The sequence below is a fragment of the Cygnus olor genome, chromosome 19, assembly GCF_009769625.2.
Source record: "Cygnus olor isolate bCygOlo1 chromosome 19, bCygOlo1.pri.v2, whole genome shotgun sequence".
In the NCBI taxonomy this organism is placed as follows: Eukaryota; Metazoa; Chordata; class Aves; order Anseriformes; family Anatidae; genus Cygnus; species Cygnus olor.
Window position 1 is genome coordinate 11,644,995 of NC_049187.1, and position 12,268 is coordinate 11,657,262.

General features: G+C 45.9%; 1 long non-coding RNA gene across 1 annotated transcript; it reads right to left on the reverse strand.

Annotated features, from left to right (window-relative positions):
• Positions 1-208: 208 nt before the first annotated feature.
• LOC121057480 lies at positions 209-4,460 on the reverse strand. Its single transcript, XR_005813807.1, has 3 exons — positions 4,418-4,460; positions 3,826-3,977; positions 209-519 (listed from the first exon to the last, which is right to left on the reverse strand). It is a non-coding gene; the product is annotated as an uncharacterized LOC121057480 (long non-coding RNA).
• Positions 4,461-12,268: the final 7,808 nt, after the last annotated feature.

Consider the following 12,268-nt stretch of genomic DNA (forward strand, 5'->3'; position numbering starts at 1 on the left):
TAAATACATGCCAGGAACATTCTCTTGTGATGCTGGGTATTCAGAGGGTAAGGGTGCAAAGGGTGGAAGCTAGCCTCAAAAGCAACTGGGGACATTTCTTGATGTTTCAACTAATGTATAAAGCTTCAGGTCTGTGAAATCAAGAGCCATCATCTTCTATTGCCAAAGCTGAGCTATAGCCTACAGTTATTAAACGGGAATCTCTGAATGTGAATACATGTGCCAATATTAGTGACATTAACCACCCGAAATGCTGGGCTGCTCTCACTAGAGATGAGCATGGCCTGCTTGTCCAGGCAGCGTGGGCAGGGTCGCATGGTGGCACATCCTTGCTGATGGCCCCACTTCTAGCCGTGCTGCGAAGGTCCCGAGGCATCCTTTGTCCCCACTGTGTTCATGGTTCCCTTTGAGCTCTGCACTCCTCAGCATCTTGATACTGCAGAGGGCCTGGTTTTATATGACATTTGTGCCATTGTTGCGGACAGGTTCAAGCCATTCCAAAGCTATTCAGTGTTCAGCCTGAAATATAAAATTCCCAATGACAAAGTTGTTACCAGCAAGCACAGGCACAGTAATTCCCACCCACAGCAGCAATAACTGTCACATGATGCCACACAAAGTACAGAAATTAATAATTAAAAGCCTTGAACAGGCTTTGGAAGAGCTGCATTATTATGTGCATCAGCAGGAGGATAAATCACAAGTAATTCAGAAGTATATTCCCAGGTTCACTCATAACCATCATGGTATTTGGAGTCCCTTTGGGAGCAATAAACGACATAGAGTCCATATTATAAAAATAAACATGAACTTAAGTGGCAAGGATTCATTTAAACCGAAAGGAAAAAGACTTTACTACTTGCACTATCAGTTTAACGTAAGTAGAGCAAGTTTCACTTTGGAGCATATGCCCAGTGCTAGGAGAAGGGCACCACGGCTCAGGGAAGTGGTTGGCAGTGTCTGCTGCTTCTTGAAGATCTTTGCCCTGATAAGAGCCATGTTTTTTCTTCCAACTATGTTCTGCAAAACATGAGCTCTCAAAAGCTCTCTTTGTTGTTCCAAATTGAAAATAAAAAAGGCAAAAATGTGGCTATTTCCCACTCCGCTTTCATTCAGCCTTTTCTTAAAAGAGTATGACCCAGCCCCATATACATATTGGGGTTTTAGCATAGGTGTCATGGGATTTAATAGTGCTTTAAAGTCCCAGTTCCAGGAGCCATGAGGCTAGATGGGACTCCTAGTGTTTAATTTAAAATGTGAGATTCTAGTCCCCATACTTAGAGCTAAAAGCTGGCAATATGACTCTGACTGCTCCAAGGGCAGGAGGAAAACTCAAGCATTGCTTATTGATCTTAGTGGTTTTGAGCCAAATGAATGAATTTTAAGAGCTTGATTTATATATATATATATATAAAATATATATATATATATATATTTTTTTCCTGAATAAGGGTTTCAGCATTTTGTCCCCAAGAAACTTGCTCAGGTATAAATGAGGACAGGCTTTTCCAATCTCATGTTCCTTTTTTTTTTTTCCTTAGCAATAATAATGTCCTAATAAGAAAGTCCTGCAGCACAGATCAACAAAATAATGATAATCAAACAATACCACTAAATAAAATGTACAATTTTATCACCTGTTTGATTGGTTTGCACAGAGGTAGGGAGCAGAGAGGTTGAGGGGAGGGCAGAGGTATGACTTGGCTCCATGGTTAGATTCTTAGCAAAATGGAGAATTAACTCAGAAGAGCCAGGGGAAGACTGGGCGCCAGCACTTATGAAAGCAGACTGGCATGCACATCACAGGAAAATTACCCAGAGGCTTGAGCTAACAAGCCTTTCTCTGGCAAACTACCGAGTGACTTCAACCCATTCAGTTCAGTGGGAATTTTGCCTGGGCAAAGGCTACTAGATCTGGCCTCATGTACACTCTTCAGTATTTCTGCTCACAAACACTGCCTTTTCTCAGATCTTAACTGCATCTTGCCTCTGATCTTGGGCTCCTCCTTACAGGCTCCATTTCAATTGGCTCTGTAAATAAATACAATTCTGATGTGTGGTCTCACAGTGGATTATTGAATGGGATCCAAAACACTTTTCACCAGTAAGAAGCTAACTTTCCTCTGGGTTATTGTACCCTGTAATTCACTTCACACTTCTGATGTAAAAACCCCGTGGGGTAAACATACACAATCACTTATCTTTCCCGTGAAAGCAATTTTTTTTTAATCTCTTGAAAAATTAACCTTAAAATTATTATTGATGGAAGACAGAGCATGTCTGGTATGTGTAGTGCAGCTCTGCAGCCATGTGCAATCTGCTGTAGTATCAGTAGATGGAGCTAAGTGAGAAAAGAAACACGAGTTTGTTTCTCTGACGGTGCAGGTTTAGCTCTTGATTTGACCTGATTAGAAAAGAATCCTTCATTTAGTTTCTGATGCTTTGAAATTAATATAGGGAATAGTTACATGTAGCTCTGCCAGTGCAATAACCAGTGGCAAACAGTGACTTCTGGAAAAATAAAGATTTGGAACCAGTTCATTCTGCAGGATGATATGTACAGGAGACAGCAAAGGGGACAGTTGTATTATTTTTCTGGGAAGTGAAAGATGAGTAATCTGTGAGGGTAGCAACAGGGTTTGAGCACTGAAATATTCATTCTTTCTCAATGGGGCCTAGAAGGTTATTCAGCTGGGCTTTAATTATCCTCATCATCTCAGAGCTTGATGTGACAGATTTGCAAGTAGATGTAGAGAACAGATGCAGTATCAATGCTATCATCAACAGTCACAGTCTTTCCCCAGAGAAAATTGCTTCTTCAGAGCCATAGCAGCAGGTGCAATGGAGGTGAAATTCATCCTCCACAGAAGGCTTGCACAAACTTGCTATAGAGATGTCCGGTTTGAACAAACTGTGGTTGATGAATGACAATGAAACATTAACCAATCAGTTTACAAAGCTGTGGCATGCAGGAAGTATCCTCAGCAAAACCCTATTCCAAAAGGCTTAGGGTATAAGAATGTGAATCTGAAAACTCTTAATGCTGCTTGCATTGGTATAAGTGCTCACATATAAATTTATACTTCAAAGTCATCCGTTATTTTTGTCATATTTTGTGATTTCTGGTAATGTTTTCCAACTTCGTGACTGTGATTTAATTTGACTGTACCTTCTTAGCAGCCCTTTTCTTTCATTGTATTGACCATAAGAAAGCATCAGACGAGAACCCAGGAATAGCCCATGTTACTACTGTGCAAGATGTAATACAGACAATACAGGGATTAAAAAGCAGGAAAAGTATGACTGAATTCCAAGAGCTCTGATGCCTGTGTGGACATATATGCCTTTTCTTTTGCTTCTTTCTGCTACAATATGACAGTAGTAGTCTGTGAGGATAAAGGATCATAATTGCTTGAAAAACAGTCGAAATTTCCTTTCTGAGGTCTTTTCTGCACACTGAGTACACAGTACATCGGTACCTGTTATACTAAAATGAAAAGCCATGTCCACATTGACAATCAACCTAGTTCATTGAGAAAGATGTTAGAATGACAATGTTTTGCCCAAGGCATATTTTACAATACATACCACTCTGCTTGCATCAATGTGTCTCCATGTTTGTAGAAATAAAAATCCTTACTTAGCAAGAGAAATGGAAAACCTGGGAAAAACAAACAAACAAAACCACAACAGCCAAACAAACAGAATTTCTCACAGAAGTCTGTTTTCTATGCAGTGTATTTACTGAATTAATTGATGGTTTCCATGAGTTCTCTTGCTCAGTCCTCAGTTGTACCTCATTAAGAAGGAAGTGCAGTTCCTTACCTGGCCCAGCCCCTTTCACTCACTGATGGATGCTGCTGGCCCTGCTGAACCTACAGCTCTGCAAGGTTGGGGCTGGTGTGCTTGGGTGAGATCTCAGCAAAAAACTACAGGAACAATTGCCCCTTGTGAAACAAGGACGGCAGGGCAGAGTGCTGTTAGGGAGCAGAGAAAAGGACTGTCAGTATGTGCAAGCCTCTGAGAAGCTCACAGCAGTTTGTTGAAGGTACTGTTACTGGCACTGAAGTGATAAAGGAGACAGTGTTAAATCCTCCCTGCAATTCAAAGAAACTGAGAATATTTCTTTGTTTAATGTATCTAATTATTTCTAGCTTTTGTTGAATGTTGCTTGTGTAGATGCTGTTCGTTTTGGAAGTTGCTGTTTTTTAGTGGTCAGCAAACATCTCTCTGCCTATTTCTAAGTCCTTGTGAATATCATATGGTAATAAAGAAAGGCAAGGTGTAATTTAGTATGGTTCTTCTTGTTTCTGTATTTGTTTTGTTTTCAGCATCTGAAATTTAAAATCTTATTAGGAACCTTTCTGTGTAAAGAATAGGGAAAGAAAATAATGTTCTGAGCTTTCTCTGCTATTACCTTCCTCCCTTCCTGAGCCTGACTTGTATGTGATAAGGTCAGCATCACTTAATATCTTGGAATCTTGAGGGCAAAGGCTGCCAGGTATTTCATAATTACCACAGAACATACTTTTACATCATTAGTATATGATCAGTGGTACCAGCAGATGATTTAATGAGGCTTTGGAGAATGCACAGTCTATATAGTTAAACGAGTTTTTAAAACAGAACCTGACTGGATCTGTTGGGCTCTTTGGTTGTGTGTATTCTGGTGATGGAAGAGTAATGCCAAGGGAGGAACCTGCATGCTCTTTCCCTTTTCAGGTTCCCTGGAAAGGGCTGAGGGTATTAGCATCAGCACAGGTGGTTGCAGAGGGGTGAGTGGCTTGCTCTTCCTGGGTTCTCTTTTCTGCATGCTGGAGCCAATTGCTGAAACAAATTATCTCCCTTAAGGCACATAGGATGCACATGAAAATACTCTATTTCTTCCAAAAGTGTTCAGAAAACACATAAAAATAGAGTAGAAGGGCAGTTTTAAAAAGCCCTCTAAAATTTCAGCTTTTTTCAAAGTCCATTACTGCAAGTAAATTGTGCCTGTTGTGCTCAAATGCAACATTCATTCAACGTAACTGGCAAAAAAAAAAAAAAGATGCTTTACGGTTGTAATATTTATATGCTAAGTGTAGAACATTTGGATAATTACATCCTCATAAATAATGTTGTCAGGTCCATTTCATTTTAACTCTATTGTATTGTTGTTAAATGAAACAAACACTATATTTAAATTTATTTCCCTTGCAGTTCCATTGTTCAGCTTTACTTTGATTTCTTTTAAAAGACAAAGAAAAGCACATCCATCCTATACACCAGGCCACAGCCAAAATAAATGCACATCAAATAAGTTTATTTAAACAGACATGCCTATAAAATGTTAACAAGACACCAAATAATTACAGGAAAAGGCTGAAGTCCAACTCTGTACGGAGTCCAAAGGTCTGAATTGTATTTAAGACAGAGATCACATAAAATGTGTATTGACAGTATAACACCAAGTCTCTATCATCAGTGATGCATCCATTTTTTTCAAGGCCAATAAACTTTAATGTGCTAGCAGAGTTGTATCCAAATCACATAAAATACCCTGCCATAGAATGTATAGAATAGACTAAAATTGGTTTTATGGTTAAAAATATTATCCCATTATGTTTTTGTTTTTCTCACTTCCATTTTGTGATAGGGGCTAAGTTACTTACTACATTATGATATTTTAAATGTTAGTGTTTGTACTACAGAGAAAAACACATCCTTGTCATCAGCAAACAAGTTGTGTTTGTTTAATTAAATTGGGCTATGGGTTATGCCGATGGCTTTGGGTTCCACAGGGCTTTCTCAGTGGTTAGTTCTGATCATGGGCTACCCGCTCTCTGTGCAGGTCTCCATTACGTAAGATGCAATCCCCTGTGCAAGATGCAATCCCCTGTCCAAGTAGGGAAAGTGCTGAAGTTTGGGGGGGGGGGGGGGGGGGGGGGGGAACGGGTGTTACTGCAGGATTTAGGCTGCTCGTAATGCCTGTCATCCTTGCTGATTGGTAGTGCTTGTTCATTCTGTGGTTTTCTTTTGTGTATTGTGGTCTAATGTTAGCTTGGTCAAAGCTTAAGAGCCAAAGAACTCGTGTGCACTTGAGGTCTCTGGGCTCTAAATAAATGGCTTATTCGCTATTTCAATTTCCTACCTATGGAAAGGGTTAAAACACTCTCCCCTTAGTAGTCTCCTTCAGCTGTCCCCTCCAGTGGTCTGCCAGATGTGGGTGCTGCACTGAGCATGGCACAGCAGTATGTACTCTTCCAAGGTATAGACAGGAGAGAGAACATTGCTGTTTCCCTGCTTGTGGATGCACAAGGACATGATGTACCCAAGGCTGGAAGCAGACAGAGCGTCTCTGCTAAAGCCAGGAGTGACTTGGGTTGCACAGTCAGAGACTGTCCCTTGAGCGCAAATGCTGTTTGTTCTGGCTCCACGGTCAGGGGCTGTCCGCCCCTTCTCTTTCGGCCTGCACTAACTCCATGTGGAATGCTCGGCAAAGAAGCTCGGCAGTGTCCCTGGCTCCACACACAAGCTGAATTAATGTTTTACCCTGGAGGTTAAGAAAGTTCTTACTACTTCTGGCTGAAAAAAGGAAAAAGAAAAAAAAAAAAGATAAATGTGATCAGATGGTACCCTCTGCTTTAGCAACTAGGAATAAAAATAAAGAATGTTTTAAGATCCTATGCCCCTAAACCACTCTTGTGATAATCTTAAAGATAAATGATGTGTTTTTAACACATCGGCTTAGTGATATGGAAATCAATTTCCTTTCATTGATTTTTGAATGCTCTAATGTTCTTGTCTCCACCTGCTGGTAGAGAGAAGATGATCTGCAGGTCTTGGCCGGATGGTGCTAGAGAAACTTTCTTGCCATTTTAACTTGCACTCCAAGTTAAGAGTCTGATAGCTATTATTTGCATGTAGTAGTCTCTGTAGATATTCAAGGTGCATTGGGACTGTAGGATGCCTGGAATGTATATGTTGGCAGATGTTCCTTTTAAAGTATTTATCTATAGTGAAACCAATGCTGTAATTCAGTCCTTTTTCTCCAAGATACCTATATCATTTTAGAATATATAAACAAGTTTTAAATTGTTTTCCCTGAGCACCAACAGGATTAGAACACCAGTTTCAGAGGTGAAAGGCCTGTAATTAATACAGCATGCCAATCAAATCCCATCAGTGAAATGCATTTCATTAATATTTGTTTTTTTTACTGTTAAACCATGTTATAAACATTTTAACAGTTCACATCTGTCTCTCATAGAACAATTGTAATTGAAATTAAAATGCTAGTTTTCCAAGGTAATTATATTTTAGAAGTGTATGTTCTTGTTGGTGGACACTTGATGTTTCCAGATGTACATCTCAGCACTGAAAGCTCTGTTTGGACATCAGTAACAACTGCTCTGCATGTCTTTCACCTGACAAAGGAAACAAAATGTTACCCTTAAAATTCCTCCCCACTTGTACCGTGTTTCAGTCTTCATGGCTCCTGTTATCTGCCTCTTCCCAGCCTTTTTCCAGCACCTAAATTCAGAGTTTCAAATTGTCTTTGTCATACCCTCCCTCTACCTCTTTGCAGAGAGCCCAGTCCTTGAACAGGAGCTGGCTCATCCATGCCTATGGCAGAGGTGTCATCCCCTCCAGAAATAATGGGGGTCCTGGTGTTGTCTTATCTGTCCTTGGGTGCTGGATCCAGAGGTATTTTTAAATGACAGCAGTTGCTTCAGTGAGAAGTGGCTTCTCTGGCAACAAGAGATGCTCTAAGAGTTCACAACGACATGTTAATGCTGCGCAACTTTTTTTTTTTTCCTACCTTCTCTGGCAAACTGAGCATGAAAGTGCAAACTGTTACAGGCTTTACAACTGTCCCTTCCTATTTTAATAGCAGAATCTTAGTACCTTCCTATTATCTTATTTTACTAATTAACCACACTTTTCTTAATGTCTTTGATTGCAACTCCACACAAAGTCAAGGATAATTTCAAGTGTGAATGATGTCAGGAAAAAAAATAATAAACTGGGGAGTGTGCAATATATGTATGACTTTGAAATCATGTAATTGGTATCTGATGCTTTCCTTGCTTTATCACATAGAGTGATTTCAGAGAAGAATGAATCTAAACGTGTATGACCCTGGATCCTGTCGCTTCACCAGCTTTCGTAGCTGAGGAAAATGGGACGTGAGAATCCCTTTAATATACTGCATTAGTCTCCTGAGTAACCTTATAATCTGTAATATAAAGTATTACTACACATCAATACATTCAGTCTTACCCTAATTTTTATGACCAATGGGTTTATTCCTTGACACTAGCAAAAATCAAACCCCAGGCACTCATGCTGCTGATATTTAAGAACGTGAGCCTAGCTATCTGTTCCGGGAGGTCCTATCTCAGCAGGCACTGAGGAGCAGGAGCCTAGCTTGTGCCTGGCTCCTGCCCCACAAGGGGCAGCTCGCCTGCTGCTGCCGGGGCTGTTGGGAGCTGCTGCAAATTGTGAGTTTCTGCTGGAAGATATGCACAGCTGGGACTGGAAAAGTCTGCAAACGCAGCTCACGGGAGCGAGGAGGAAGGCTCTCTTTCCTTCACCCCACCTTCTCTCTGAGCCTGTCATGTTCAGCGTAGCTCTTAAGTGCAGGCTGAAATGCTGTGCTGCATTGGGATGTTTTCCTGAGCTGAGGTCTTCTAAAGATACGGTGGTCAATTAGGCTTGTAGAACATATTTTTCCACTTTAGCTCATTAACCCAGTTGCTCTAATCATAATGTTGCATCCCAAATCAGAAATGTGAATGCCTTTATCTACTGGTTTATATGACAGGCTTCTTGGGTCTGATTTTTTCAACCCTTAGCGTTAAGGAAATCCTGATTTAGGAAAGGGGGTGGGGGGAAGGATTAACTCTCTGTGGGTAAGTGACTGAACAAATCATAATTCATGCTAGCGAAGTCACTGCTTCAGAAGTGTAAGATCATCATTTGAGGGGGGAAGTAGGGTAGGGGATGGCACGTATCACCCATGTTTTCAAGTGATTGAGACTGCGACCAAATGCATTCACGTCCACTGAGATCTCATTGAAAATCACTTTGAAGTTCTCCATCCACTCTTCCACTTCACTGCTTTTTAGTCCCTTTTGACCCAGGTTGAAAGGGCGCTCCAAATCTGTGGTAAATGTGACTGCTTTGCCACACTTTTATCAGATGACCTGACAGTTCTTGGGGAATACCTCTTCTCCCCATGTATTACACAAACACTGAACTCCACGGATAACCAGGATATCTCTAGGGGAAGAGGGAAAATGAGACTTCAGCTGGAAGCGGTCAAACCAGCTCCGTTGCCCTTTGATTGTTCTCGATTTTCTACGTGCAGAGCTACAGGACACCGGAGTGTACAATAGAGCCGTTTCTCTAGCAAAAATAATGCAGATGCTAGGCGTGCCTCTATTCTAACCAAGAGTAAGAATGGTAAAATAATTAGGGGAGCAAATCTGTGGTGCGAAGAGGAGTGTCAAATTGGCTCATCTGCCATTGTCCAAATGAGGCTAAAGGTGAAAGTGTTTATTGTTTGTGACAACCTTTGAGCCTTGGGATTAGCGGATTTCTTTTAGGAAAACACCATTAGAAGTGGCGGCTGACTGAAGAGCAATCCCAAACGAGTTTATATACGCTTACGTTCCGAGATAACGAGAAATTGTAAGTTTTGTGCTTATGAATAACGGCGGGGTGAGGGGGTGGGGGAAGTGTTCTCCCATGCCACCTGGCTCCTCAGGGGGACGGAACTATGAGCAGATAACGCAGTTGTGGAATACAGTGAGGGCAGCTGGTTTCAAAAAAAAACAAAAGTATAGGGCTGGTATTCGCTGATCGAAGCCCTGACTTCTAATAAAGACCTCCGAGGGCTGCTCCAAGTCTTGTCTTGCCAGCATCCAGCATGTCAGATAAACGCAGACATGCAAGAGAAAGAGAGAGGACAAGAAAATGCTGCCAGAAGAGCCTGAAGCTTCGTGTGCATCTTTACAGTGATCAGTTGGCATCAGGTGAGAACATGTCATGTTGTGGAATTACATCACGCAACTGCTCTTCATGACAAACTGCCAGATGTGTGTTACGGAGTTTGGAGGCAGTAGCCTGTAAGCAAAATGGATATGAAATGGAGAGAGGCGGGAGCAGCTCCACCGGCGCTCGGGATTGCAAAGTGGAGCAGGGAACGGAGTCTTCCCCACGCAGGTTCTCCTGCTTTTGGCTATTCTGGGTTTTTGTTTTGGCGTTTCTCCTCTTTTTGTGTGGCACACACACCCCAACGATTTCTTCCCCTCTTGCTGTACTGTGTGTGCTTAGCGTCCCGAAGCAAATATTTCCACCCCTGCATTCTTTAATGACAGTGCAATAATCACTAATATAAACCAGAAAGGAGCTCTCGGCTTTGCTATTCAAGGGAGTGCACAGACCGGCAAGGTTAACAGCACTATTTATTTGCACTCTTTCTGGTATTTCCCCATTTCATGTGATTATTTTCTATTTACAAAGCTAGTCCAGGAGACCCACGGCAGAAAAGCCGGACCAGATAATGTAACATAACTGCCTACAACTTATATTTTCTGGTAACTATTAATAACGTACATAGAAAGTTATACTATCTTATATACAAAGCCCTCTCTTCCTTCTTCCTTCTTCGGTCTTCATTTCGCATTTCTCCCCGTGAGGAGCAACAAGCAGTGCAGGAGCGCCGGTTGTGGTCGTGCAAAAGGGGAGCCCCGTCGACCCCGGCGCAGCTCCGGCAGCGCCGGGACAAGCTTCAGAAGCGGGCGGCGACCGGTGGGCGCGGAGCTCCCGGCGGCTCGGGGGTGCCCCCGGCCCGGGCTCCGCGCTCGGCGTCCCGCCCGCCCCCGGAAGGTGGGCGCTCGCCCCCGCTGCGCCCGGGACGGGACCGGCCGGGCCGCAGGCTCCCGAGCAGAGAAGAGGCCGAGGGGCCGGCCCGGTCGCCCCGGCGCTGCGGGGCCGCTGCCGGGCCAGGCTCCCGGCCGCGTCCTGCCGGCGTCTGCGCGGCCTCGAGGCAGGGCCGGGCCGCGGCCCCCCCGGCTCGCGCGCGGCGCCGGCACCTGGCGGGGCTGCGGGCGGGCGGCAGCAGCGCCCCGGGCTCGGCGGGCCGGGCCGCTCGGTCCCCGTGCTCGCGGCCTGGGGCCGTGCGGGGCGGGCTGAGCGGCGAGCAGTGCGGCAGGGCAGCGGCGCAGCCCGGCCGACGAGGCCCCGGCGGCCGGGCCCCGGGAGCGCGGGAGCTGCGCGGGCTGCGGCGGAGCCCGGGCGGGCAGCGGAGCCGGCTTCGGTGGTGCACGGCGCCGTCGTGCCCGCGCTGCGCCGAGCTCGGTGCTGCGGGGGAGGAAGGAGAGCGGCCGGGGTCTGCGCTCCTGTCGGCGCAGAAACGTTGGTCGTAAGCGAGCGGCTGCCCAGCCTGAGCAGGAAACGGTTTCTCGTTGTTGGAATCTTTCTTTTCCCTGAAAATCGGGTTTTATTTAGGTTTTTCGATTACATGTGTAGAAGCGATCCCGCAGTGCGTCCGCAAAGCCGAGGAACGGGCGGCTCCGTCCGCCCCTCCAACGGGAACCCGCGCCCCGCCCGGCGGGCAGCATCGCCGCCGTCGGCAGCCGCACACGCGTCCCCGGGACTGCCCCGCGCCAACGGAGCCCCCGGCGCCGCCTCGAGCCGTGGCGCGGGCGGCACGGGCCAGCCGCCTGTACCGGGAGCCAGCAGCACTGCGCGGCGGGCGGAGTGACCCGCTGCTCCCGGCGGCTGCCCCCGCGGGCGCCGAGCTCCTGCCCGGGCAGCCTGGCGCGGCCGCTGCCCCCGGCACAGGGCACTCCCGGCGCGGCTGCCGCGGTAGCGCCCGCCCGTCCGAGTGAGGGCCCGACGGCCCGGCCCGGCCCGGCCTCGCGGTCAGCGTCGGCCCGGTGCCCCCTCCCGGGCTGGTCCCACGCACCTGCCGATTTGCGGGAGAAAGAGCGGAAGATTCAGGGTCCCCTCGTCCCTTCCCGTCCCTCCGGCAGACCCTGCCGGACGTACGGTGCAATTCGCGTCCGTGCAGGAGGGTCGGCTCCGTGGAGCGGGTCCCGGTTTATAACTGTGGAGGCGGCTGCCCTGGAAATGACCGGTCGCTACCGAGCGCATCCCTCCGAGAGGGAGAGACACCAAGACAGGCAGCTGCGGCAGCCAGACTGGGTGCGCGGCACGGCTACCTGGGGCGCCCGGGGCACCTGCCGTGCCCCCGCCGAGGGGGAGGCCATCGAGCTGG